At 42.2% G+C, this 26811-nt stretch overlaps 1 protein-coding gene and 1 non-coding gene across 2 annotated transcripts in view; one reads left to right on the top strand and one right to left on the bottom strand.

Moving 5' to 3' along the window:
• LOC119930838 (LIM domain containing preferred translocation partner in lipoma) overlaps nucleotides 1–26811 on the top strand; it is a 728061-nt gene that overhangs the window by 173830 nt on the left and 527420 nt on the right. Inside the window, 1 exon segment of the mRNA XM_038749542.1 lies at nucleotides 21157–21220. The gene's annotated coding sequence lies outside the window, so the exon portion shown is untranslated.
• Nucleotides 10380–10517, bottom strand: LOC119931229. Its single transcript, XR_005452083.1, has one exon. It is a non-coding gene; the product is annotated as a small nucleolar RNA SNORA7 (small nucleolar RNA).

Here is a 26811-nt window from a genome sequence, read left to right as displayed (position 1 = left end):
TTTCTCTAGCCTTTATCCCAGGCCCAGTTCCACATCTGGTATTGATTCAGACTCTTGGGAAGACAACCAAGTGGGTATAAACCTTTTTGCCTGTTCCTCTCCCAGTCTGCTGTGCAGAAAGATGCAACCTTGGGCCATTCAATCTACACATGGCTCCTAATTTTTCTTTAGGATTTGCTGCAATCTAGGAAAAAACCTTCTAATTAAGAAAAAAATTTCCTAAATCTTAAACTGTGTTTGTGGAAAAAACTTCATTGTTGAGAAAATAAATCAGTGAAGAGTTTGGGGAAGACCAACTTTCACCCATCTTCCATAAGGCTGCCATATAAATATCTTTGGAGAAGTGGAAAAATTCACCGTAAAAGAAACATAATTAACTCTCCCGTGATATTCATTAAAAGCACAAAGTATTGATCTAACCATCTACTTGTTTATTGTCCAATGATTAGTGTCTTTGTCAAGTTAACAAGACTCCTTTTTCAATCTCTGTTTATTATAAAGACTGCTTTTGAAATGCATAATCCTACCATGTATGTTTTTTTCGGTGAGAAAGAAAATGATGTTGTTGACCTATTACAAGCCATGCATTTACTAAATGTGCTCCAGGCTATGAATGTTACATTAGTTAACTTTCTGGTAGTCAACTGTAAAAGTACAGAACATACAGGAACTTTTTCCAGCCAAGAGAAATCCTAGGATTTTTAACTTGGACATTGCGAACTGTTAATGCTTTTGATTTATTTATTTAACAAGAAAAAGAGTAGCGCCATGTGATCCTAGGGCATGAATCCAGGATACAGAATCGGAGATTCTTCTCTGCTCAGACCCTGCTTTCCTCAAATCCACCCACTTGCTATGCAGGGGCGCCTCCCCTTCTGCCTCCCCCTCAGTGTCTTTATCATTGTCATCAGTGAATCATGGAATTTTACTGGATGAGGATTAAGCCAGAGAAGCACACAAGTACATTATGTTGATGTGTCCTGGTCTTGTTTTACATGTTACAACACAGTAGCTATTCCTGTTTGTGTCCTCTGCCTATTAACAGGTTTGCTTGGCTTAATGCTGGGTGACAATAACATTGGCAGGTGTGTGATTCCAAAATACCTGTGAGAAGTCAGAATTAACTGTTATTAAACATTCTTCCATGTGGGCAGGGAATGGGTCTACCAACTCAGTTGCATCGTACTCTCCCAAGGGGTTAATACAGTGCTCTGCACACAATAAGCACTCAGTAAATAGCACTGATGATGAAAAAGTGAACTGCCAAAAGTGCATGGTGTATTTGTGGAGTTATAGAATATCTCTCCCAGATAATTTCGTAAATCATACATTTGTGTTGTCCATTTTGAATATTGATTTGATTGGCCATGTCATTATTCTTGCTGTATTTTCAGATACAAATTCTCCGGCATAAAATATACATGGGAAGTAAAGATGGTACTCGTCATCATAACCCAAAGCTCTGGCGAAATGTATTTTTCAAAATGATAGCCAGGGTTGATTTTTGTTCCCATTATCTTGTTAATCTCATTCTGTGTTCCACCTCTGGGTTTTTATGTAATGGCTATTAAATTTTTCCTACTGAGATGGATCACATTCTAATCCCAAGTGGTTTTCAAAAAGAGGATATTTTAAATTTTAGCTTTTTTGAAATGATTATTTTTCTTTTGCTGTGGCAAAGTGTGTGCAATCTGAAAAGAAACTGTAAATTTCTCACTATCACCAAAGTCACAATCAGCTAAATTGGTACAACTGTTTGGAGGGACCCCCACCCCCGACCGTGGAAGTGCCATGCTAAACAATAACTCAGGCGAAGCTCTATCTTTCAATGGCTGTATGTCTCTACATGTTGCCAACTTGTACTTCCCAAGCGCTGAGTACAGTGCTGTGCACACAGTAAGCGCTCAATAAATACGATTGATTGATTGATTATTACTATGTCTAGTTTAGTCCATCAAATCTGGAGATTTATTCAATTCCAATAACCACTTTCTGCTTTCATCTGGAGGATCAAATCTGCTTCAGTTCCAGATGTGAGAAGAGGAACAGGAAAAAGTGCAGTAATCAAATACCTCTAAAAAGCCCTAACTGAAAGCACTCGATGGCTTTGTGCTAGTTTCCCGGCAGAATCATCTCCCCGCTGCCCACATAGCACAATTAATAGTTATTATTTCAGAAGGAACAAATAAAAATCTTCATGAAAGCATCCTTTATCTCACCGAAGCGGGTCCATTTGGTCAAAGTGGAGGAGGCATGCTTGTTAACCAGTTCAGGAAAGGAACATTGCAGTGTTATGGGGAAATTTTGTGTTTCATTTCATACCCCCCAAAAAAGGGCAGAGGTATTGTTTTTTTACATCAACTGAGAGTTAGTCAACAACCTTCACCTAATGGCCTTAGAGAATGCTTATTTTTAACATGCTCACAGAAAACCCATTGAGTCTTACTACCCTTTCTGTAACTCCTGGGGGCCTGGCAACTTAGTCCTAGGAGCTGCAAAGGATAAAGAACTTTCCTTTATCTTTCTTTAGTCAATGACTGGAACAAGTTCAAGGTAGAAGAGAGAAGACATAAAAGAAGGGGAGCAGAGCAGAGGTGGTTATGCTTATGGTAGCATTGCCCCAAACATGTATCTCCTGCTGATTCCTTTAATGGTGCTTCCCATGGCCCTTGGCATACCCAGGCCAGGATGCCATGAAGTGCAATTCATTCTTTGAATGGTATTTTTATTAAGTACCTCATGGGGTTATGTCGTTGAACTAGTCTCTTTGGAAAGAACAGTAAAAGTAGAGAAGCAATGTGGCCTAGTGTGTGGAGCACAGGGTTGGGCGTAAGAAAGAACTGGGTTCTAATTCCTGCTCCACCACTTATGTTTTGTGACCTTAGCCAAGTCATTTAACTTCTTTGTGCCTCAGTTACTTCATCTGTAAAATGGGGGAAATGGACTGTGTCCAACCTAATTATCTTGTATCTGCCCCACTGCTTAGAGAAGCAGTGTGGCTCAGTGGAAGGAGCACAGGCTTGGGAGTCAGAGGTCAAGGGTTCGAATCCTGGCTCCATCACTTGTCAGCTGTGTGACCTTGGGCAAGCCACTTAACTTCTCTGTTCCTCAGTTACCTCATCTGTAAAATGGGACAACCTGTAAAATGGGAAAACGTGGGACAACCCGATCACCTTGTATCCGCCCCAGTGCTTAGAACAGTGCTTCACACATAGTAAGTGCTTAACAAATATCATCATCATTATTATTATTAAAAATGCCTGGCACACTGTAACTGCTTAACAAATACCATTTTTTTTAAAAGGGCAGGGCACAAAAGATTTGGTCCTCCCTCTCAGAAGTTTATTCTGAGGGGTGATAGACTGTTAAAATGTTTCCCTGAGTGAGTCTGTGGGGGAAAGATGTTTAACCATAATTATAGTGATATTTCAATGTTTACTATGTGCTAAGTACTGGGGTAGATGGAATTCAATCAGATCAGACACAATCCCTATCCCATATAGATTCTTAAGGGTAAATTCACAAAGACTTCCCCAAGCTGGAGGCAGACCTGGGCTCATTCTGAGGTAAAGGATAATATATTTAGAAGGACAATGACAATTGGAAAGTATGGAAAGATTTCCATTTATGAAGCACTTTTATTTTCAACCTGTTAGGTTATTTATTTCACTTTTTATCTTTATAATAATCCTCTGAAGTAGCCGAGGGAAGACATTTGTGTCTCCATTTTACTGGTGGGTAAATGGGGCCCCAAGAAGTTGTGACCTAGGCCAGGCTGCACATTTAGGTAATTGCAGAGTTGGATTGGAATCCAGGTGTCCTGGTTTTTCAACTATTGCCCTTTCCACTGGACTAAGCTTCCAGGGAAAAGGTGAACCTCACACTGCAGTTTTCTTCTAATTTCACTGCTGCCATGAGGCCTCTCCTATTTTGTTCTATCCTCTTCTTAACTTCCAGACATCTACCTTTTACAACACAATCCCAGATGCCAACAGAGAACTGACAGTGGCAACTCAGCCTCTTTTCTTTGGCTAGAACCTGAATGGCCACTTGCAGATGAATACTGGTTCTTTATTTTCAAGTCTGAGTTAAAATTCATTTAAATTGGGCCCAAACCCAAGGTGGGTGTTGCCCTTTGAGTTACTCTCTGTGTGCTGCTCTTCTTTAACAGCACCATTTCTATATTATCTTCTGTTGCATTCACTGCAGCCTTGTTGCTTTTGAAGAATTAACTTGCCATGTACTAGTGAAATTTTGGTCCCCCTGGCTCATAGTAAAGCCACTCTTATTGAAGGAGTTTAGAGTTCTTGGTAGTAAAGTTGTCCTATGGTTTTGAGAGGACATGACATTTAGCCGTGCACCTTTTCTGCCCCACAATAAGCACTCAATAAATACAATTGAATGAATATTGAGATTCTAGATTCATGTTCTGCAATGACTGGGCAGTTGTTGTGTATGATGATTTTGGCCCTTTGATTTAGTCCAGACACATGTGATCAGCATCCCTATGGAAACCCTGGTCTAAGAACTCTGTCAGTTGGCTAGCAGAGAGGGGGACCTGTGGTGGAACCCCACAGTCATTTCTCCCAACATTCTCTTGGCCAGCCTTTCCTTGCCTTTCTGCTAGTCCTCAAGGGATGTAGTGAGGTGGGTATTGATTAGTCCAACCCTGACCTAAGATCCTCCCTCTAGACTGTGAGGTCCTTGTAATGAGGAAACCTGTCTACCAATTCTGTTATACTCACCCAAGCACTTAGTACAGTAGCTGCACACAGTAATCACTCAAATACAGTTGATTACATTAGAATTTTTAAATTAATGAGCGTCCTTATTCCATTAATAATGGGGTTTTTGCCATCAGACTTACAGAAGGCTGCCTCACTTTTCCTTAAGTTTTTCTCATTGCTTTCCATAATATGAAGCTCTTCACAGGTTCATATTCTTTAGGTGCATTCTCCATACATGTGTTTAACGTATTTTGCTGTTTTTTATTATTGTGGGTTTAGGCAGCAGTAACCATGGTGAGTGGACCTATCACACAGCATTTTTCCGAATCAGATTAAAATGCTGACAATTAAGTATACTGTTCTTTTGAGAGATCCATCAGTCTCTCTTGTTGTCATGGTGACCTGAGTATATTTAGAAATGTGACAAGTACACTGAGTTCAACTGCACTTTTGCCAAAACATAGTTTGGTAGCTAAAATTGAATTTCTCAATTGGAGATCCAAGTGCTGTTACGGTCCTATGCATTTCTGTACATTTTTCTTGCCACAGGGGTTATCTTATTGTATGGAAATAAGTAGATAAGCTGTATCCAGGCTAGTAATTATTTGCAAGTTGAAATTCTCATGTAAGTAGATGTGGTGATGTGGAATAGATAAATGCAGTATGAAAAGAGTGCAGCATCACGTCTTTCCATTTAGAGATTCTCTTGAACTTAACGGTTGCAACAAGTCTTGTAATGCTTAGATGTTTACCCGTTGTTTCCCCCTAGAATATATTTTTTAATTAGAAGACCTCTGTCAAGTTTCTGCCCCTCCTTTTTCCCATAGTCAACCACTCAATCGGTGGTATTCATTGAGCCCTTACAGAGTACTGTACTACACACTTGGGGTAGTTGGTAGGATGTTCCCTGCTCACGAGGAGCTTAGAGTCTAGAGGGAAGGCAGACATTAAAATTAATTGTGGCTATGTACATTAGCTCATTATGGCCAGGGAATGTATCTGCTAATTCTGTTGTATTGTACTCTCTCTTGACTTTCTGCTCCCCAGGTCCCATGCTGTATCCACTAGACCATACTGCTTCTCTGTAGCCACTTTGAGATTGGGAGGGAATACGTGATCAGGGTAGCTCTTGGGTGGGGGAAGACCCAGACCTGCTTGTGTAAACCCCCTCCCCCTCCTCCCCCCACCTCCGACATCCCCCAGCCTTTTGGTTTCCGTGATGAATTGCACCAGGCTAGCAAATCTCCATCTCATTAGCTGGCTAATGAGGCAAATATCAAAAGCTCTGCTAAAACATAGGTGGATTCAGCAAAAATATTTCAACCTGTTTTGTACAGACATAGTTTCCATGTGACCTTGAGCAAAGCCAAGTTGCTTGACTGTGCCTCAGGGGCTCATGATGCCAACCTCCTTACCTTCCTCTGGGGAGTGATATACAAATGAATGTGTTGAGATGCATAAAAGGGCCTTGAGCACCCTTGAGGATAACTATTATTATTGACTCTGCCACCCCTGGATTGGTGGACCATAGCACATTTTTGTTTGTACTGAAGGCAGTGGCACATTTTGGAATTGGAAGGGAGATCATGCAGTGCTTGTTTAACGTTTCCCACTTCTTGCAGAAGCAACAGTGTGAGACAGGAAGGTAGGGAACAATATCAGAAGATTAGATCTGGGCAGATACGGGATCTCCCTGAAGAGAAATTGTACTTCCTGAGTTTGATTTTCAAGGGAAGGTTTTCCCTGTTTCTTCTTCTCGCTGGTGATTCTAGTACATGTTTGAGTGATATTGTATGACCTAGTATGCCACTCCCAGCTTAGGTTCTAGTGATGTTCCTTGCTTAACATGTGGAAGCAGAAATACCTTTGTTTAATCCTTGTTTACCCATTGTTTATAACCTTGGCAGAGCAGGCAGGTGCATTGAACTATGTAGGAGACAGGATGTCTATGTGGAGAAGCAGCGTGGCTCTGTGGAAAGAGCCTGGGCTTTGGAGTCAGAGGTCATGGGTTCAAATCCCGGGCCTGCCAATTGTCAGCTGTGTGACTTTGGGCAAGTCACTTAACTTCTCTGTGCCTCAGTTACCTCAACTGTAAAATGGGGATTAATACCTTGAGCCTCCTGTGGGACAACCTGATCACCTTGTAACCTCCCCAGCGCTTAGAACAGTGTTTTGCACGTAATAAGTGCTTAATAAATGCCATCATTATTATTCCAGCCCAAATGGCTGGAATCAGGAGGCGTCTCATCGGTCCCGAATGTAACTAAAGGAATATAATCTTATCAATGCAGTGCGTGTTTGATGTAAATGGCATATCCAGGAACTGATGCTCTGAAGAGTGGCAGCAGGTGAAAAGCATAGTTTCTCTTCTAGAGAGAGAATTTCATGGAAAGGAGCCCCACACATGTAAGCCGAGCCCGGGTGTAGCTCTGTGGCATCAGGCGTTTGAAATTCCATGGCAGGCAGGGTGTTGGCTGCCAGCCTATGAATGAATGAGTTATAAACCCCCTTGGTGCTGGCCTCAAAGTTGTAGCTGGTGGGTCACTGAGAGGGAAATCCAGGTCTGCATTCTGTGATCTAGAAAGATTAATGCTGTGAAAGGTCTTTTGAACTTTCCCTCCATGTTTTAACATAAGACATTTCCACCTTCCCTTACCATCCTTCTCTTCTTTATAGGACTCTCTGGGTCTTTGACTCTGAACTGCTTGTGAAGAGTTTGTTCATTGACCTTGCTCTCATCCAGGTTCCTCTCTGATTCTCACCTATCTGGTTTAAGCATATGATTACCCAAAGGCTCTCCTTGACTCGGGTCCTGGGGATATGTACGATTCATCCACTGAAAGTTCGCAGCCAGAAAGAGCACACTAAAAAGAACAACAACCTTTGCTTAGTTAAAAAGAGCCAACAGCCTCCCAAGGCTCCATAGAGATGACATTAGTAGGGAAGAGGTACAGGTCACTGGCTACTGGCCATCAAGAGATTAAATAGAACCTTTAAAAGTATAGCTGTACATTAATAGTGGTAAAGGAAAGACACATACAAGTCCACCCAGACAAAGCCATATAGAGAGCAAAGATGCAGAAGTGGAGAACAGAAAAACCAAGGGAGAATGACATAAGGGGCACCCAGATCTAGAAATGGGCAAAGGGACACTGAGAGAAAGAGCATGGAGAAGGAGCATGGCTCATGGAAAGCTGTGCCTGGGAGTTAGGAGATAATGGGTTCTAATCCTCCTCCCCATCCCCCCGCCCTACCTCCTTCCCCTCCACACAGCACTTGTATATATTTGTATGGATTTATTACTCTATTTTACTTGTACATATTTACTATTCTATTTATTTTGTTAATGATGTGCACATAGCTATAATTCTATTTGTTCTGACAATTTTGACACCTGTCTACATGTTCTGTTTTGTTGTCTGTCTCCCCCTGCTAGACTGTGAGCCCGTTGTTGGGTAGGGACCATCTCTATATGTTGCCGACTTATGCTTCCCAAGCACTTAGTACAGTGCTCTGCACAAAGTAAGCACTCAATAAATAGGATTGAATCAATCAATTGTATTTATGAATTGATTGAATGAATGAATAATCCCAACTCTGCCACTTGTCTGTTGTGTGACCATGGGTAAGTCACTTGAATTCTCTGGGCCTCAGTTCCCTCATCTGTAAAATTGGGATTAAGACTGTTCGCCCCACATGGGACATGGACGGTGTCCTGCTTGATTAGCTTGTATCTACCCCAGTGCTTAGGACAGTGCCTGGCACCTAGTAAGTGCTTAACAAATATTGTTGTTTTTTTTAAAAAGAGAGAGGCAGACAAAGAGAATCAGTTAGAGCCTTAGGTAAGATAGAAACATGGTAACAGGCAGAAAGGTAGTGGCATAGAGACCACAGAGACAATCTGACAGAAATGGAGACAGTCACAAAAAGACAGAAAAGCAATAACCCAGAAAGAAAAAGGAAGGGATAGAGACCCAGAGAGAGATGACAGGGAATCAGAGACAGAGAAAGAAGCTGAAACAGATGACAGTGATGTAGAGATATTGAAAGGCCAATTCAGAAAGATGTGCTTAGTTAAAGACTGAGTCAGAGGGATACAAAGGGAAAAAGACTGAAAGAGAAAGGTACTCTAGAGTACTTTGATAGGTCAGAGTATATGACTTGCTGGATGGGAGACAGAGAATTAGCAGATAGATGTGTGGGAGAAGGCAGGAGAGAATGGTAAACACATTTTAAACACCTCCATTTGTAGCTCACTCAGCTAGTGTATCAGTATGTACCTATCTTCCATTTGAAGGTAATGCCACCAATATTGAATTTTACCCAGGCATCCCACTTAGCTAAAGGGCTGTTGTGACTATGATCCCAGATTATTTCTGTAGAGAATCAGAACACTGAAACAATACCTCAAGTCTGTGTTCTTTCTCTCTTCTTGTTTGGCACTGTGAGAATGGAAAGAGGAGAGGGGAACATGAAGTTTTTTTTTTTCCTTGTGGTATTTGTTAATCACTTTCCAAATGTTGAGCACTGTTCTAAGCAAACTGGGGTAGATACAAGTTCATCAGGTCGGACACAGTCCCTGTTCCAGTTTAAGAAGGAGGAAGTGAGATTTAATCTCCGTTTTACAGTTGAGAAACTGAGGCACAGCGAAGTTAAATATCTTGTCCATGGTCACACTGCAAGCAATTGGCAGAGCTGGGATTAGAACCCAGGTCCTCTGACTCCTAGACCTGTGCTCTTTCAACTAGCCCACTCTGTTTCTCTTCGTATTTTGGAATGTTGTCATTGTCTTATGCTGTCCAGTCGTGTCCTACCCATAGCGACGCCATAGACATATCTCTTCCAGAATGCCCCATTTCCATCTGCAATTGTTCTGATAGCGTATCCATAGAGTTCTCTTGGTAAAAATGCAGAATTGGTTTACCATTGCCTCCTTCTGCACCATAAACGAGTTTCTGCTCTCGACTCTCTCCCATGCCGCTGTTGCCCAGCACAGCTGAGTTTTGACTTGTAAAATCAATCAATCAATCAATCAATTGTATTTATTGAGCGCTTACTGTGTGCAGAGCACTGTACTAAGCGCTTGAAGTCCATGTTGGTAACATATAGAGACCGTCCCTACCCAACAGCGGGCTCACAGTCTAGAATGGGGAGACAGATAACAAAACTAAACATATAAACCAAATAAAATGAATAGAATAAATATGTACAAGTAAAATAAATAAATGGAGTAATAAATCCGTACAAACATATATACAGGTGCTGTGGGGAGGGGAAGGAGGTCTGAGGTAACCTAGAGGAAAGGTAACAGCCTTGGAATTCAATCAGTATCAATCAATGGTATTGATTGAGCGCTTACTGTGTGCAGAGCACTGTACTAAGCGCTTGGGAAGTACAAATCGGCAACATAGAGAGACAGTCCCTGAGGCCTGGGTTCTAATCCCCTCTCTGCTATGAGAATTAAAAAAAAGTTGTAAATACACTGGAGGGTTTAAAATAAATCACCTAGGAGTACTGAGATAAAATTTGCCAACTTGTACTTCCCAAGCGCTTAGTCCAGTGCTCTGCACACAGTAAGTGCTCAACAAATATGATTGAATGAATGAATGAATGAAAACTGTATTTAGTGGCGCGTGATAGTAGTAGAAATGGAATAGAAGTGGATTGTCTTCCATTCACTAGCCACTGGCCAAGCTAGGAGTGGAATGGGCATGCCTCTGTTTGAGTCTCCCTCCTGTAGTTGTGACTGGTAGAGTACTGGAAACTCTCCAGGTGCAACCCTGAGAGGGGATTCTGGAATACCCATACTGTGTTGCCGACTTGTACTTCCCAAGCGCTTAGTACAGTGCTCTGCACACAGTAAGCTCTCAATAGATTTGATTGAATGAATATAAGTCCCAGAAGATCATGGAACCTAAAGTGAGCCTGCACTGAACATGGTCATGTTATTCCTTCAAGCACCTTCCTGTAAAAAAAAAAAAAAAAAAATGAGGGGAAGTATCAGCTATGTAAGAGCTCAGAAGAGTGTGGGGTGTCTGAGAAACCTCAAGCATATAAAAATAACAAATGATTGGAGCAGGAATGGTGGCCTGGTACAGTGGTCTCATCTCAGTCGATCAGTGGTATTTAGTGAGTGCTTATTATGTGCAGATCACTGTACTAAGCATTTGGAAGAGTACAGTACAATAGAGTTGGTGAACAAAATCCCTGCCCACAAAGAGCTTACAGTCTAGATCTTGGCAGTTGATAGTTTCTCTCTGTACCTGATTCTCTATTTATGCCTTGCTCTCAACTCTTCTGCCTCTGACCCTTTACTCTCCCCTCCCGGAACTCCCTTCTCCAGAAGATATGACAGACCTCCAGTGTTCCCATCTTCAAAGCCCTGAGAAGTCTACCTCTTCCAGGAAGTCACCCCCAATTTAATTCATAACACCCTATCAACCAGTCAGTAGTATTTATTGAGCTCTTATTGTGCAGAGCAATGTACTAAGTGCTTGGGGGTGCATAGTGCAACAGAGTTGGTAGACGTGTTCCTTGCCCACAAGGAGCTTACAGTCTAGTTTACAGTTTAGAATCTAATTATTAAACATTACAGTCACCCTTGGCATGTGTATATTTAATTCACATCAAAAGAATAGATATACATATGTATATTTATTTGCATATTTAGTTATTTCATCCTGACATCTGTACTGTTTCCTGGGTGCTTGTTTTGTTTTGTTTTAATCAATCAATCAATCAATCAATCGTATTTATTGAGCGCTTACTATGTGCAGAGCACTGTACTAAGCGCTTGGGAAGTACAAATTGGCATCACATAGAGACAGTCCCTACCCGATAGTGGGCTCACAGTCTAAAAGGGGGAGACAGAGAACAGAACCAAACATACCAACAAAATAAAATAAGTAGGATAGAAATGTACAAGTAAAATAAATAAATAAATAAATAAACAGAGTAATAAATATGTACAACCATATATACATATATACAGGTGCTGTGGGGAGGGGAAGGCGGTAAGGCGGGGGGATGGAGAGGGGGACGAGGGGGAGAGGAAAGAAGGGGCTCAATCTGGGAAGGCCTCCTGGAGGAGGTGAGCTCTCAGCAGGGCCTTGAAGGGAGGAAGAGAGCTAGCTTGGCGGATGGGCAGAGGGAGGGCATTCCAGGCCCGGGGGATGACGTGGGCCGGGGGTCGATGGCGGGACAGGCGAGAGCGAGGTACAGTGAGGAGATTAGCGGTGGAGGAGCGGAGGGTGCGGGCTGGGCAGTAGAAGGAGAGAAGGGAGGTGAGGTAGGAGGGGGCGAGGTGATGGACAGCCTTGAAGCCCAGGGTGAGGAGTTTCTGCCTGATGCGCAGATTGATCGGTAGCCATTGGAGGTTTTTGAGGAGGGGAGTGATATGTCCAGAGCGTTTCTGGACAAAGATAATCCGGGCAGCAGCATGAAGTATGGATTGAAGTGGAGAGAGACACGAGGATGGGAGATCAGAGAGAAGGCTAGTGCAGTAGTCCAGACGGGATAGGATGAGAGCTTGAATTAGCAGGGTAGCGGTTTGGATGGAGAGGAAAGGGCGGATCTTGGCAATGTTGCGGAGCTGAGACCGGCAGGTTTTGGTGACGGCTTGGATGTGAGGGGTGAATGAGAGAGCGGAGTCGAGGATGACACCAAGGTTGCGGGCTTGTGAGACGGGAAGGATGGTAGTGCCGTCAACAGAGATGGGAAAGTCAGGGTATATGCTAAGTGCTTTCTATGTGCCAGGTGCTGTAGTAAGTGCTGGGGTAGATACAAAGTAGGTTGGACACAGTCTATGTCTCACATGGCGAGCACAATCTTAACCTCTATTATACCGATATGGTAACTGAGGCACGCTGAAGTTGTGACCTGCTCAAGGTCACACAGCAAAATGTGACAGAGCCAGGACTAGTACCCAGATCCTTCCAACTCCCAGGCCTGTGTTGAATCCACTAGGATATACTGCTACTCTTTTGTCTTCCTCCTGCTCCCACTATTGATAAATTTGTTTGCCTCTCCCATTAGGTTAGAGAGATATTCTTCTGTCGCTTTGCTCAATGAATACAACTGATGGTATTTAAGTGCTTAGTTTGTGCAAAGCACTGGGGTAGATACAGGCTTATCAGGTTGTCCTATGTGGGGTTTACAGTCTTAATCCCCATTTTACATATGGGGTAAAATGAGGCACAGAGAAGTTGTGACTTGCCCAAAGTCACATGACTGATAGGTGGCAGAGCTGGGATTAGAACCCATGACCTCTGACTCCCAAGCCCTTGCTCTTTCCACTAAGCCATGCTAAGTGATTGATTACATGATGTCCCAATAATGATGATAATAGTGGTATTTTTTTAAAGTGCTGACTGTGGACCATGCGCTCTACTCAGGGTAGGAACAAAATAATCAAGTTGGTTACAGTTCCTATCCCACATGGGAGGAATAACAGGTGTATTCATCCCTATTTTACCAATGAGGAAACCGAGGCACAGAGGCATTGACTCGCCCCAAACCACACAACAAGTGGTGGAGTCAGAATTAGAACCTATTCCTCTGACTCCCCAGGCCCATGTTCTTTCTAGTAGGTCAATCATTCATTCATTCAGTTGTATTTTTTGAGGCTTACTATGTGCAGAGCACTGTTACTATGCGTTTGGGAGAGTACAGTATAGCAAAGTTAGTAGAAATGTTCCCTGTCCACAAGGAGCTTATAGAGATCACATTGTCTCTTATTGTCAGGGTACTTATTCATTCTCAAATTCCCAAAACAATCTAAAAAAAAAAGGTCCACCTAAATCTAGCTGTTCTGGCTTCATCAAACTATATCATCAGTTTTCTGTTGTGTGATTGACAGTCTGCCGCATACTGTGTACGTACTTAGCCTGTCCCCCGCTGAATGACACTTCTGTATACCATGCTTGTAGTTATTTTCAATGACATTTTGTCATTTCATGATCCTCCAAAAGCCTCTGTTCAAAAGAACCATGTTTTTCCTGATCACCATGTACCCGGCTGTTTCCTCCAGTCTATATATGCTCCATCTAGAGAGACTGGCGATAAACCCAGTTTGTTGCTAGTAACCTGAATGTATTTCTGTTGGTCTGTGATTCTATCTTGCCATTTGGTTTCCACTGTGGCATGTCCTTGACACTGATGGAACACCGAACAGATGTGGTGGCTCACAGAGAAGGTTGGGCAGTACTTCAGCTGTGCAGGGTGTTAATTTCAGCAGTGGTGGTCTTGGCGGGGGAAAAGCCCATGCAGACATATAGACAATACTACCAATCCTTTCTCAGACATCCTGGCTTGTGTCATCAACAAGGAATCTCATCCTTTCAGTAATAGGTGCCCAAAGCAAAATTTGCCCATCTTCTTTCTCAAGACCTTTAGGACAATAATAATACTACCTCTAGGCAGCAGGCTTCTCCCTCTGGGCTGTGAGAACCTCAGGGGCAGGGATCATGTCTACCAACTCTACTGTTCTGAATGATCACAATTGCATAGACTAGTGCTCTGCACACAGGAAGTTCTCATTAAATACCATTGATTAATTGAACCATAATTGAAATTCTGTTGTAGTTGACATTGCCTTCAATATTCATTCATTCATTCAATTGTATTTATTGGACACTTACTGTGTGCAGAGCACTGTACTAGTGCTTGGAAAGTACAATTCAGCAGCAAATAGACACAATCCTTGCCTACAACAGGCTCACAATGTAGAATAAGGGAGACAGACATCAGAACAAGTAAACAGGCAACAGTAGCATCAATATAAATAAATAGAATTATTATAAATATATCAATATCAATAAATAGAATTATATATATGTATATATACATATATACACAAGTGCTATGGGACGGGGAGCGGATGGAGCAAAAGTGGCAAGTCAGGGTGATGGGGGGGAGGAGGAGCTGAGGAAAAGGGGTCTTAATCTGGGAAGGCCTCCTGGAGGAGGTGAGTCTTCAGTAGGGCTTTGGAGGGGGGAAATGTGATTGGCAGATTTGAGGAGGGAGGGCATTCCAGACCAGAGGTAGCACATGGGCCAGGGGTCTACGGTGGGACAGGCAAGAATGAGGCAAAGTTAGCACCAGAGGAAGATGTAGAAGAGGAGAAGGGAGGTGAAGTAGGAGGGGGCAGGTGATGGAGAGCTTTGAAGCCAATTGTTTGGACTTTTTGATAGGCAACCACTGGAGATTTTTTAGGAGGGGGGTGACATGCCCAGAATGTTTCTGTAGAAAGATAATCCAGGCAGCAGAGTGAAGTACAGACTGAAGTGAGGAGAGACGTGGGAAGGCATGATGTTGGGATTCAGTACAATCACTCATCCTATCAGACTGTTTTACTGCAACAGCATCCTTTCTGATCTTCCAACCTCCCATGTCCTTTCATTTCTCCCTTTTTAGTTCAACCTAGAAGGGTATTTCTCCCTTCCTCTTGTTTGGATGATATCTTGCCACTCACATCTTCTTTCTGATGCTTACTACTACTTTATGCAATAGCAAGATTTTCTTAAGAGAAACAACTTTCTCCTCATCCCATTCCAGGCACTGGGCTTTCATTCATGTTGCTAAGTGTCTGGCACAACCTACCACTTAACACTGTCCAAGACCTATCTTTTTTAATCCCAGAGGTCAACTGTCTTCTGGATCTTTTTAAATCTGAGGGGCCCTAACCTCTTTTTTTGGTTCTTAGATGTTCTGTGTTCTTTGACCTGGCTGTGGATTGTCAGCCCCAATCATAGTGCTCTACCAAAATTAAAACCTCTTCATTAAGGCCAGAGCAACTTACAATTTAAAGAAATCTTATTAATTTTGATGTAGTCTACCATAATGTCACAAGATATGACTGCTGCTGATAGATGCTGACAGGTAAGGAAATTAAAATCAGAGGGGGAAGCAATTAAAACATGGGAAAACATTAGTGAGACAACCCAATCATTCATAATTTACAGAATATGTTATATTTCTTATGAGTATCTTTGGGGGAACCCCCTTATTTTCCATCTTGGGTGGCTCTGAACCAGATTATTAAAAGGGACTCAGTGTGAGGAAAGCATGGTACAAAGCTATGGATAATTAAATTCCAATTTATTGTCATCACCAGTTGAGTATTTTTTAAAAAGTCTGGAGTATCTCACATTGGACTGAAGAAGATATTAAGAAAGTAATTTTGTTTTCCACTGATATGCATTCATGTGGGAGTATTATTCATTGGTATTTTAAAATAAAATAATGGAAGTCAGTAAGGGTAGGCAGAAAAGGATATGATATATGGTGTTTTTAAATGAAATTTTGTGATTTAAAATGCATGCCTTTTCTAGATTTATTTTTAAATGGTTGGTTTAAAGATTCAACCTCTAAGAGGAAGAGGTCATTTTGAGCCATTAAAATTACTGTGATTGGAAAGATTCTGTAGTTCCGAAGAAAGGTTTTAACCAAGGCTCATGGATGAAAGAGGAAGCCATTCAGTAAAGAGTCTCTCCTTTCCATCCCATGTCCTGTGAATATCATTCTCAGTCCCTTCTTTTCCTACTGTATGGGAAAAAGTTTTTGTGCCTGAGGGGGAAAAAAGGTACTGGATCAGGGATCGACTCCAGTTGGAACATGGCCTAGTGGAAAGAGTAGGAGTTTAGCAATCAGAGGACCTGTGCTGCACTCTGCTCCCCCACTTGCCTGCTGTGACTTTGGAAGGGACACTTAACTTCTCTGTGCCTCAGTTTACTTATTTGCAAAATGAGGATTCAGTGCATGTTTTCAAGCCCCATGTTGGACTGGACTTGTGTCTGAACAGACTATCTTGTAGCTACCCCACCACTTAGTAGAGAGTTTGGCACATAGTGAGCACTTAACAAATCCCACAATCATTAGTACTGTTATTATGTTAATGAATAAATTCACATAGTAAAGTTTAAATTTTTTTTAGTCCTTTTGATGAATGGTAAGCCTTCAGCTATCACTGCTATGCAAATGACTCCCAAATCTATCTCACTAATCCAGTCCCCTCTTCAGCAATATAACCTTATATTTCCTCTTGCCTCAAGGACATTTCCACTTGAATATCTCACAGCTATCTCCAACTCAACATGTTTAAAACTGAATTTCTCATCATCCCTCCTAACCCCAGTCTGCCTCTTACCTTTCCCATTTGTGTCTTGATCTTATCACCCTCTTCCCTGTCCTGGAAGCCGGCAACCTTGATGTCATCCTTAACTTCTCATGGTCTTTTGGTTTTCACATTCACTCTACCGTTAAATCATGTTAATTTTTCATCCATAGCATTTTCCAGATTTGTACCTTCCTCTCCATCCGAGCAACCCCCACCTTGCTCAATTTCTTGCCATCTATTGATCAAACTGTCTGTCAGTCTCCTCAGTGGTCTTCCAACCTCTCCACACTGTAGTTTCTTCATGTTACTACCTGGATCACCTCTCTGAAATGTATGGCCAGTATATTACTTGCTCCACTCCTGAAAAAACCTCCAATGGCTATATGTTTCCCTCACACCCAGCAAAAACTCTTCAATATCTTACGTATCAGCTCTATTCATTCCTCTGAAGCAAATCCAATAATTAGTCAGTCAATTGTATTTATTGACCACTTATCATGTGCAGAGCACTGCACTAAGCACTTGTGAGAGTACACTACCCTACAACAGAGTTAGTAGGCACATTCCCTGCCCACAAGAGTTTACATCTCTCTATTGGTCATGCTCTTATCCCTCCTTGGAGTTCCTTCCCCCTCCAATTCTGACAGGTCACAGTCCAGCACTTAGAACAGTGCTTCACACATAGTAAACACTTAATAAGTACCATCATTATTATTATTATGCTCCCCATTTCTAAATCCTTCCTAAAATCCCACATTGTCCAGGATATTCTTCCTGATTAGCTCTTCAAATCCCAAGTCATCCCAATGCCATTGATTTAATAATAATGGTAGTATTTCTTAAATGCTTAGTATTTCTCAAGAGCTGTGCTAAGCACTGGGGTAGAAATAAGATAATTAAGTTGGACACAGTCCTTGTCCCTCGTTGGTCTCGTAGTCAAGGTAGGAGGGAGAACAGGTGTTGAATCCCCATTTTACAGATGAGGAAACTGAAACACAGAGAAATTCAGAGACTACCCAAGGTCATAAAATAGGCAAATGGCAGGGTCAGGATTAGAACCTGGGGCCTCTGATTCCCAGGCCTGGGCTGTTTCCACTAAGTCATGTTGTTTTATTAAGGCACTCTTGTTACCGAATGTTAAGGCCATGGCTGCTTTTCTAGGATATTGTTTTGAGATGAATGCAGACTTTTTTTTTCCCTGTAGCTTGTTACCTTTGGGCAAACCAGTTAATCTCTCTGCGCCTGTGGACTCTATATTCACATAAGGGGGAATTAGTCATAGTTTCCACCTCTTCAACCCTTGGGCATATTAGGCAGATTCACATGAGAATGTTTGTGAACTGTTCCACTCACCTCCATTTACAAGGACCTAGAAAAAGTATGAAGCATTAATGTTGTAGTGTTATGTTAATATGATGCAGTGATGAACCCTTTGGCAATAAGAACTAGAATGACAAAGGAAACTATAAAATATAGAAGGGAAATAACACTTCACTTGTTGATACCCAGGGAATGATCTTGCAGTCTGCATCTCTGAAACCTCCTAGGTAAAGGCTGAGAAAGTGGTACAGGTTGAGCTCTAAGTTCTGCTTAGTAATGTATTGCATTCTGGTTAGACCACAGACATGAAGCTTTCTCCCTCCTTTCACTTGCTGATGCTGAACAGTAAGCCCATCAACCCTCAGTGGGCTCAATTCTTCATTGCAAAATGGAGCAGTGCATTCTCTGTGTGCATCTTCCTCCCACAATGACTGCAACCTCATCTTCCCCACCAGCAGTTTGGTTTTTGGTGTCAGCTCAGCAGGGTTTCTTGTCAGCCTTTCTGAGCCTCTGTGCTCTTAACATATTCCGACTTGAACTCCCCCGTGAATGGCAAATTGAAACTGAACTCCACACCAAGTCCTTTAGATCTGTCTCATTTTGCTACATACCTCCCTGTCATGTCTTTATAGGGTTTTTAAATTTGTGCACTGAAAGTTGAAAGCTCCATTTAACCTACTTCAGGGGATGACATAGAAGTGCACACATCGGAACACAACGGAGATACAAAAACAGCTCATTAACTATACACCAGACTGTATCTGCACCGATGCAAATTGATGTGTTTTCAAAGTTGACATGGCAGTCTGAGAAAAAAGCATCCTTGTTGCATCCCTTATCATCCTATCCCCCATCCTTCCCCAAAGAAAGGTATTTTGGGGTTGGCTTCTCTCAGAGGTATTGGTAGAGGTTCTCTAATGAATGCCCCACAGCTATTGCTAAAATTTCTCCTGTAGGACAAAAATCTAAATTTTTCCTCTCTAAATACCTGCCTCATAACTCCACCATTGGCTACCAAAGAATTTTATCCCAACCCACGAGTTACTGAAAAACTAAGATTAATTATTACTGTTCTTTCTGGCTGCTTTCAAGTCACTAGACTTGTAAGGTCTTTGAGGGCAGGGATCTATTGCATTTTATTCTACTTAGTCTGTGAGCCCCATGTGGGAAAGGAACTGTCTCTAACCTGATTTTTTGTTTCTTCTTCAGTGCTAAGTACAGTGTATGGCACAGTCGGTGTTCAACAAGTACCATTATTTGTCTCCAAATCACTTAGCATAGCTCTGCATACCATAAGCACTTAATAAACACCACTGAATGATTTATTATGATATAAACCCAGTTTAGTCCCGTCTCCAGTTTTATTTTCTTAGGGAAGCAGCATGGCTTAATGGAAAGAGTACAGGCCTGGGAGTCTGCGGACCTGAATTCTAATGCCAGTTCCTTCTCTTTTCTGCTGTGTGACCTTGGGCAACTCAGTTAACTTCTCTATGCCTCAGTTCCCTCATCTCCCTCCTACTTAGACTGGTGAATTTATGACCTTGCGTCTACCCCAGCTCTTAGTATAGTGCTAGTCTCATGGTAAGCATGTAACAAATACCACAATTACTATTATTATTAGGATACAGGTGTGAAGTTCCATTTTCTGAAGAAAAAAATAATAGACTCAATCTCCTAAAAATTAGTAGTTCTTTTTAAGGTCTGAGTGTCTGTTGCTTTACTAAATGGTAGTTAGACTATCATTTGACTTTAGCTGTTTTACTCTGCACAGTTTGGGTGACTGCTTCTTAGTGAGGACATGGAGAAACTTTGGAAAAGCCCATCCAGAAAGGAGTGCAAAATGGAGCATATTTGTATGCAGTTAGAATGAAAATAATAGTATTCTACAGTATGGATAGGTGCTGACTGAGAGGGAAGGATGAAATTTACAAGGTCCTTAAAGGTTTGGAAAATGTGAACCCAGAATTGTTCTCAAAATTCCACATTGTCAGGATTAGAGAGCACTCAATAAAATGAGAAAGTAGCAGGTCCAAGACAAACAAAAGAAAACACTTCTTCCCATAGTAAATGGCAAGCATGTGGGATTCATTACTGTAGGAAGTTGTACAGACCAAAAATATCAACGGATTCAAGGGGGGTTTGGATAAATTACTAGAGATGTGGTCTCTAATGGGTTATTAAAAGGGGAATTAGGGATGTTTGCTAGGCCAAAAGAAGGGTAAAATAGATGGACAACATCCATAATGGATTATTAGAGGGAAAAGTGAATAATAATAATTATGATGACATTTGTTGAGTGCTATGTGTCTAGTACTGTTCTAAGTGCAGGGGTAGGTACAAACTAATAATAATAATAATAATAATGGCATTTATTAAGCACTTACTATGTGCAAAGCACTGTTCTAAGCGCTGGAGAGGTTACAAGGTGATCAGGTTGTCCCACGGGGGGCTCACAGTCTTAATCCCCATTTTACAGATGAGGGAACTGAGGCCCAGAGAAGTTAAGTGACTTGCCCAAAGTCACACAGCAGACAATTGGCGGAGTGGGATATGAACCCATGCCCTCTGACTCCAAAGCCCGGGCTCTTTCCACTGAGCCATGCTGCTTCTCTAACTAATCAGGTAACTAATCAGATTGGACCCAGTCCCTGTTCCCACATGGGGCCCCCAGTGCCTTAGTTACCTCATCATTTTACAAATGAGGTAACTGAGGTTCAGGAAGTGAAGTGATTTGCCCAAGGTCACACAGCAGACAAGTGGCAGAGCTGGGATTAGAACCCAGGTCCTTCTTACTCCCAAGCCTCTATCTATCCACTCTCTATCCACTAGGCCAAGTTTCTTCCCTTCAAGTGAAGTATGTTGGATAATGCATTGATAACCATGAAGGTGGATGCCACCCTGGTTCTTCTGGCAAGTGACTGGACTGGGTGAACTGGTGTTCTGACCCGCATTGGCATTACTTATGTTCTTATGTTCTTCTTTTTGTACCTGCAGACGTGAGCTGTGAAGTAAGCAGAGCCTTGTCTCCTTTGGCCTTCCCAAGTGCCTGCCACCTGAGGTAAGAATGGTCAGAGTTTCTGTCAGTTGATCAGTCATTTATTGAGCGCTCATTATGTGCAGAGCACTGTACTAAGTGCTTGGGAGAATACAATACATCAGAATGAGTGGACATAAGCTTCTGTGCTTGTTTCAAGCCTAAACTAGTGTGTTCTGTAAAACCACATCAATGATACAGAAGTCGAAGACACTTATTTATTGTCCAGCAGGGTTTATCCAACAAAAAGTTAGAACAAGCTATGAATTCAGGTCTATGCATAGTCACAGATTATTCCATTTAAGCTACATTACATTAAAGATGCTCATGATTTTTACTCCCTGGATCCAGCATTTTTAAATATAGTGTATAGCTCATGATCTGTGATGGACAAAGTGATTGTTCAAGCCAAAACTCACTAATGGCCACTAAGCCAATTGTTGAACCCTTCTAACTTTAGAGCCAAAGGGAGACTTATGAACAACTGGGAATATTTTCCGAATATTTCAACTGCGTATTTGTTTATGTTGTTGAAGTCAATTGTTTATTACTATTTGTGGCAAAGTCCACAAAACATCTTTGAAGGTGTTAAATCTGCTTAGAGGGTAGAGAAGGTGGAGAGTGGTGTAGTTTAATTGTCTTTTAAAGCCTACCTCAAGCCACCTTCTTTCTTCCAAAAGCGAGGAAGATGTCATCGTCCTTGCCTGTTTACATTTCTCAGTTTCCTCATCTGTAAAATGAGGATTGTCCTCCTTCCTCCAACTCACTGTGAGTCTCATGTGGGACGGGGATGCTGTGCAACCAGTTTCTTTTTAACTCTACTTCAGCTCTTAGAACAGTGATTGGCACATAGTAAGTGCTTAATACACACCACTTAGTATTGTTAGTTGTCATTAGTTAAGAAAATAAGCAGTACACTGTCTGTTTTCTCATATCACATGCTTTCCCTGCATGTATTGGACAGAAAACTTATGGGGAATTGGGCAATATTCTTCCAACAACACACACCTGTCAGGATAGAATGCAGTGTGATCTAGTAAGTATGGCTGTGCTCGTAAAGGTTTCCTTAATGCGAGGTTCTTCAGCCAGTTATATTTATTGAGCACTTACTATATGCAGAGTATTGTACTGAGCGCTTGGAAGAGTACAATATAACAGACACATTCCCTGCCCACGATGAGTATACAGTCTAGAGACAGACATTAATATAAATAAGTTACAGATATTTACATAAGTACTGTGGAACTGGGGGAGGATATGAATAAAGGGAGCAAGTCAGGACAATGCAGAAGGGAGCTGAAGAGGATAAAAGGGCTTAGAAAAGGCCTCAAGTACATAACAGCCATCTAGTAGAACTAACTGTACACTGCACTGTATGCTATGCATATATGAATAAGCAATTACCAATATGTCCACTTGTGTACACTTTTACGGATCATAAGCAAGATCATGGAGAAGCATGAGAAGCGGAAGCTTGGAGAAGCAGCATGGCTTAGTGGAAAGAGCCTGGACTTGGGAGTCAGAGGTCATGGGTTCTAATCCCGGCTCTGTCACTTGTCTGCTGTGTGACCTTGGGCAAGCCACTTTACTTCTCTGGACCTCAGTTCTCTCATCTGAAAAATGGGGATTAAAACTGTGAGCCCCACATGGGCCAACCTGATGACCTTGTATCTACCCCAACGCTTAGAACAGTGCTCAGCACAGAGTAAGCACTTAACAAATACCATCATTATCATTATAAGCAGACTATACAGTGCATGCTTGGATCTGGGGAGAATATACAGAAACTGTAGGAGATGCAGTCCACTGCGCTCAAGACTTACAAGTTGGGGCAGCCCTAGGTGGAAGAAAAATTATGAAAAGCTTTGAAGACTAGTACAATAGGGAAAGAAAGCATTTTTTTCTGCCAAAATGCAAGTCCCAACACCCCAGGTATTCAGAATGGAGTTTTCACAATGTGTTCAAAGTTGTGAAAGTCCCCTTCATCCACCCAAGGCAGGTAAGGCTTCTTGGCCCAAAGTGGACAATGGTGGGGGGCAGGAGGGGAAGTAAGATGACCTGATTGTGAAACTTCCCCTCAGTCCAGGGGTTGCTTGACTCCACATCATCATCATTATCATCATCATCATCATCATAATGATAATAATGATTGTATTTAAGTGGTTACTATGTGCCAAGCACTGTTCTAAGCGCTGGGGTAGATACAAGGTAATCAGGTTGGCCACAGTCCCTGTCCCACTTGGGGCTTAATGCCCATTTTACAGATGAGATAACTGTGGCCCAGAGAAGTGGAGTGACTTGCCTAAGGTCACACAGCAGACAAGTAACAGAGCTGCAATTAGAATTCACGTCCTCTGACTCCCAGTCCTGTGTTCTTTCTGTTCACGTGTGTGTGTGTATGTGTGTGTGTGTGTGTGTTTGTGTGTGTGTGTGTGTGTGTGTGTGTGTGTGTTTGTGTGTCTAGCCAGCTATGTGTGGCACTGCCAAGAAAAATCTCCCTCTCTGGGACTCCTGTTGTACTTGTTACACCGTACTTATTGTTTGAGTCTGCTAGTCTAGAGAAGTTATAGAGCTGCTCTGAGGATTTTTGTATTCTTATTCTATCAAGTGGCTTGATAAGAGGAGATCTGAAGGAAGGTTATTACTTACAAAGCTGTTAAGGGCAGGATATTGAGTGGTTTGAGAGAGAACTGCCTACCCTTTAACAATACTTTTGACTCCTAGAACTTAATGGGAGAGCTCTTCCTGAATCCATGTCTTAGGAAAACAGATCACAATGTCCAAACAGTGCAATCAGGTAGCCTAAAAAAGTGGTCTTCTGGACTGGGAAGCGTGGGGATTTGATTTTGCTCCTGGACTCCCCACTTTATTTAAACTCATCAGATAAATTCTCATCTGGGTGTTGCTCTCAAGCAGCTTGAGCAAATGAAGGGAACAGGAGTTGAATTATCAGAACTTTGTTTACGTCAAATAGTTGGGAACATCAGTGAGTGGTCAGATAGATGAGGGATTAATAAACAAGAAAACCGGAGATTAATACAAACCCCATGGAATTTCATTTAAAATATAAAGTTCCTCAGAACAGGGCTTCTTCGTACTTAAGTCGTCTTTTATCATTTTGTGTAACACTATTTCCTGGCTGCACTTTGCTGGGTTGGGTCTGAGAGAAGGTAAAAATTACCCACTGCCCAGAAATGTCACTTTAAAAAAATGATTTGCCCTGACTTTTTCAACCAGGGTTATGGATGGGAAAGGGATGTGCCTTTCAAACAATGTCTCCTGCTATGCTTCTATGTGAAGAACCAACATCTGCCTTTCATTTTTGCTCCACTGGTCACTGGGGTGGAGGTTATTGTGTTTATATGTTTAGGTAGGCGGAGCCGACTCTGAGATGCTTTTATAGTTCTTGCTTTGTTTTTCCACTAGTACAGTAATTATCCTCATCAGTAACATTCTCATTCCATGGGATGGATCATTTGACACTCAGGTGTTTACAACTGTGAACAAAAGACATTTTATTGTGGAACTGTTACTCACTAAATTGTCCATTTCTCCAAGCCCTATAGCAAGGAAATGATTTCTTCTTTCCTGATCATTTGTTGCTTTCATTCCTGTGGAAAATTGAGCTCTGACCTGGTGGGTCTGGTATGTAATTAGGCTGTACATCAGATTTAGAGTGGGAGAAAAAATGCAATCTGGCTGAGAGAGCTCTTCGCTCAGGGGGTTACTTAGAGCCGATCAGCCATGGACTATAACCAGCTCAGGTGCCTGGCAAAGATAGACGGATCTCTTCAGTTAAGCTGTAAATAGAGTGAGATGAGTGGTGGCGTTAGGCCCTGTTATCTCTCCAACAAAAATAAATTCATCAAGTTCCATCTCTGCCACTGGTCCATCAACGTGACCATTCATCATCATGTTGTTTCATTTTATTTGCAAGGCAGGATGCAGAATTTCTCTCAATTGCCCAGACAAACAGAGCAGGAAAGAGCTTGAGCCTGGGAGTTAGAGAACCTGGGTTCTATTCCTGCCCTCTGCCACTTGTCGGCTGGGTGACCTAGGGCAAGTCATCTAACTCTTCTATGCCTCAGTTTCCTCATCTGTAAAATGGGGATTAAATTCTTGTCCTCCCTTCTATTTAAACTGTGGGCCCCATGTAAGATACAGACTGTGTCCAACCTGATTATCTTGTACCTACCCCAGCGCTTGACACAGTGCTTGGCATGTAAGTGAGCACTTAGCAATTCCATTTTTTAAAAAAGATTGCTGATTGTAAATCAGTGCAAATCTGTCAAGCTACCTACCGTTTAAAGGACTGGGTACCTACTATGTTTGGCCTCTCAGCTGAGAAGCCTCTGATCTACTAAGAAGTTCCCAGATGCATGGGCTACAGAGTGGCTATAAACTGCCCTTAGTGCACATTTTCCCAGGGTTGATGATGGGCCATCTAAAACAGGAAATGGTACCAACCACTGTGACATTCTCAGAAGAATGAATGGCAGCAATCATGGAGTTGTCAAGGAACGGTTTGAAGGAGACTGGATTCCCCCAACTTTGTCCATTTCATTTTTCTCAACTGAAGAATGGGAAGTACAGAATAGACTATATCAGTGGTTCCCCACCTTAGTCTTTTCAGTGTGGGGTTCCCTCCAGACTCCCTCACTACAGTTCCTGCCAAAGAACCAAGGAAAAAACTCATGAGTGCTACCCCTGGCACCACGTTCAGAAGCAGATGGCTCAAGCTAGGGATGGGGGTTGGCGTGAAGGATTATGTGTCCCTTGAAAGTGCTGTAAGAGACAGGGCACTGAGAAAGGAGATGATGTGGCAGTGGAGAGAACCAATACAGCCTCATATAACTTTGAGGCAAGGGATCTGAGGGGCAGTGCCATTGAGAAGAAGGAATGACTTGAGACAGAGAAAGAGAGAGAAATAGAGAGATAGAGACAGAGATAAAGACCTGGGGCAGCTTCCATCTTAGTAATTCTCTTGAAACTACCAGAGAACGTGTGGGAAGAGAAATGGTTGCAAGAGTCAGTGGGGACTGATCACCACACCACTCATTAAAGTATCCCTTCCAGTGTTTCTTCAGGGGGGTATGACCATGGGCCCATCCCCAGAGATCCTTGTTCTCCCTTTAGGCTGTCTCTCCATCTTGTCTCCCTTCTCTCCTTCCCTCCCTTACTCCTTTCAATCATTCAGTCAATCAGTGGTATTTATTGAGCACTTAATATGTTGAGAGTACTGTACTAAGAGCTTGGGTGAGTACAAAACAAAAGAGTTGGTTTACACTCTCCCTGCCCACAACATGCTTACTGTCCAGAGGGCACTTACCTTCCCGTCTCTTGCTCTGTCCCCTTCTCCATTCCTTCTTTCCCAGGTGATTTCTGCCCTGGGTCCACTGGAGACTTAATGTGCTCCTAAAAACTGGCCTCACTCCATCTAAACAGAAAGCTGGGAAGATTACTCAAGGTAATTGTACAATTCTTCATAAATACAAAAGACTCCCTGCCCCTTTAGGTTCAGTATTCTTTTTCCTCCATCCCTCTGCCTCTCCCCACCCTCACTTGGCTAGTCCTATTGATAACAGTGATCCTAGGCACTGATCAAATTTTCCTTG

Source organism: Tachyglossus aculeatus, chromosome 7, assembly GCF_015852505.1.
Source record: "Tachyglossus aculeatus isolate mTacAcu1 chromosome 7, mTacAcu1.pri, whole genome shotgun sequence".
NCBI lineage: Eukaryota > Metazoa > Chordata > Mammalia > Monotremata > Tachyglossidae > Tachyglossus > Tachyglossus aculeatus.
This window is presented reverse-complemented; position numbering and strand designations above follow the sequence as displayed.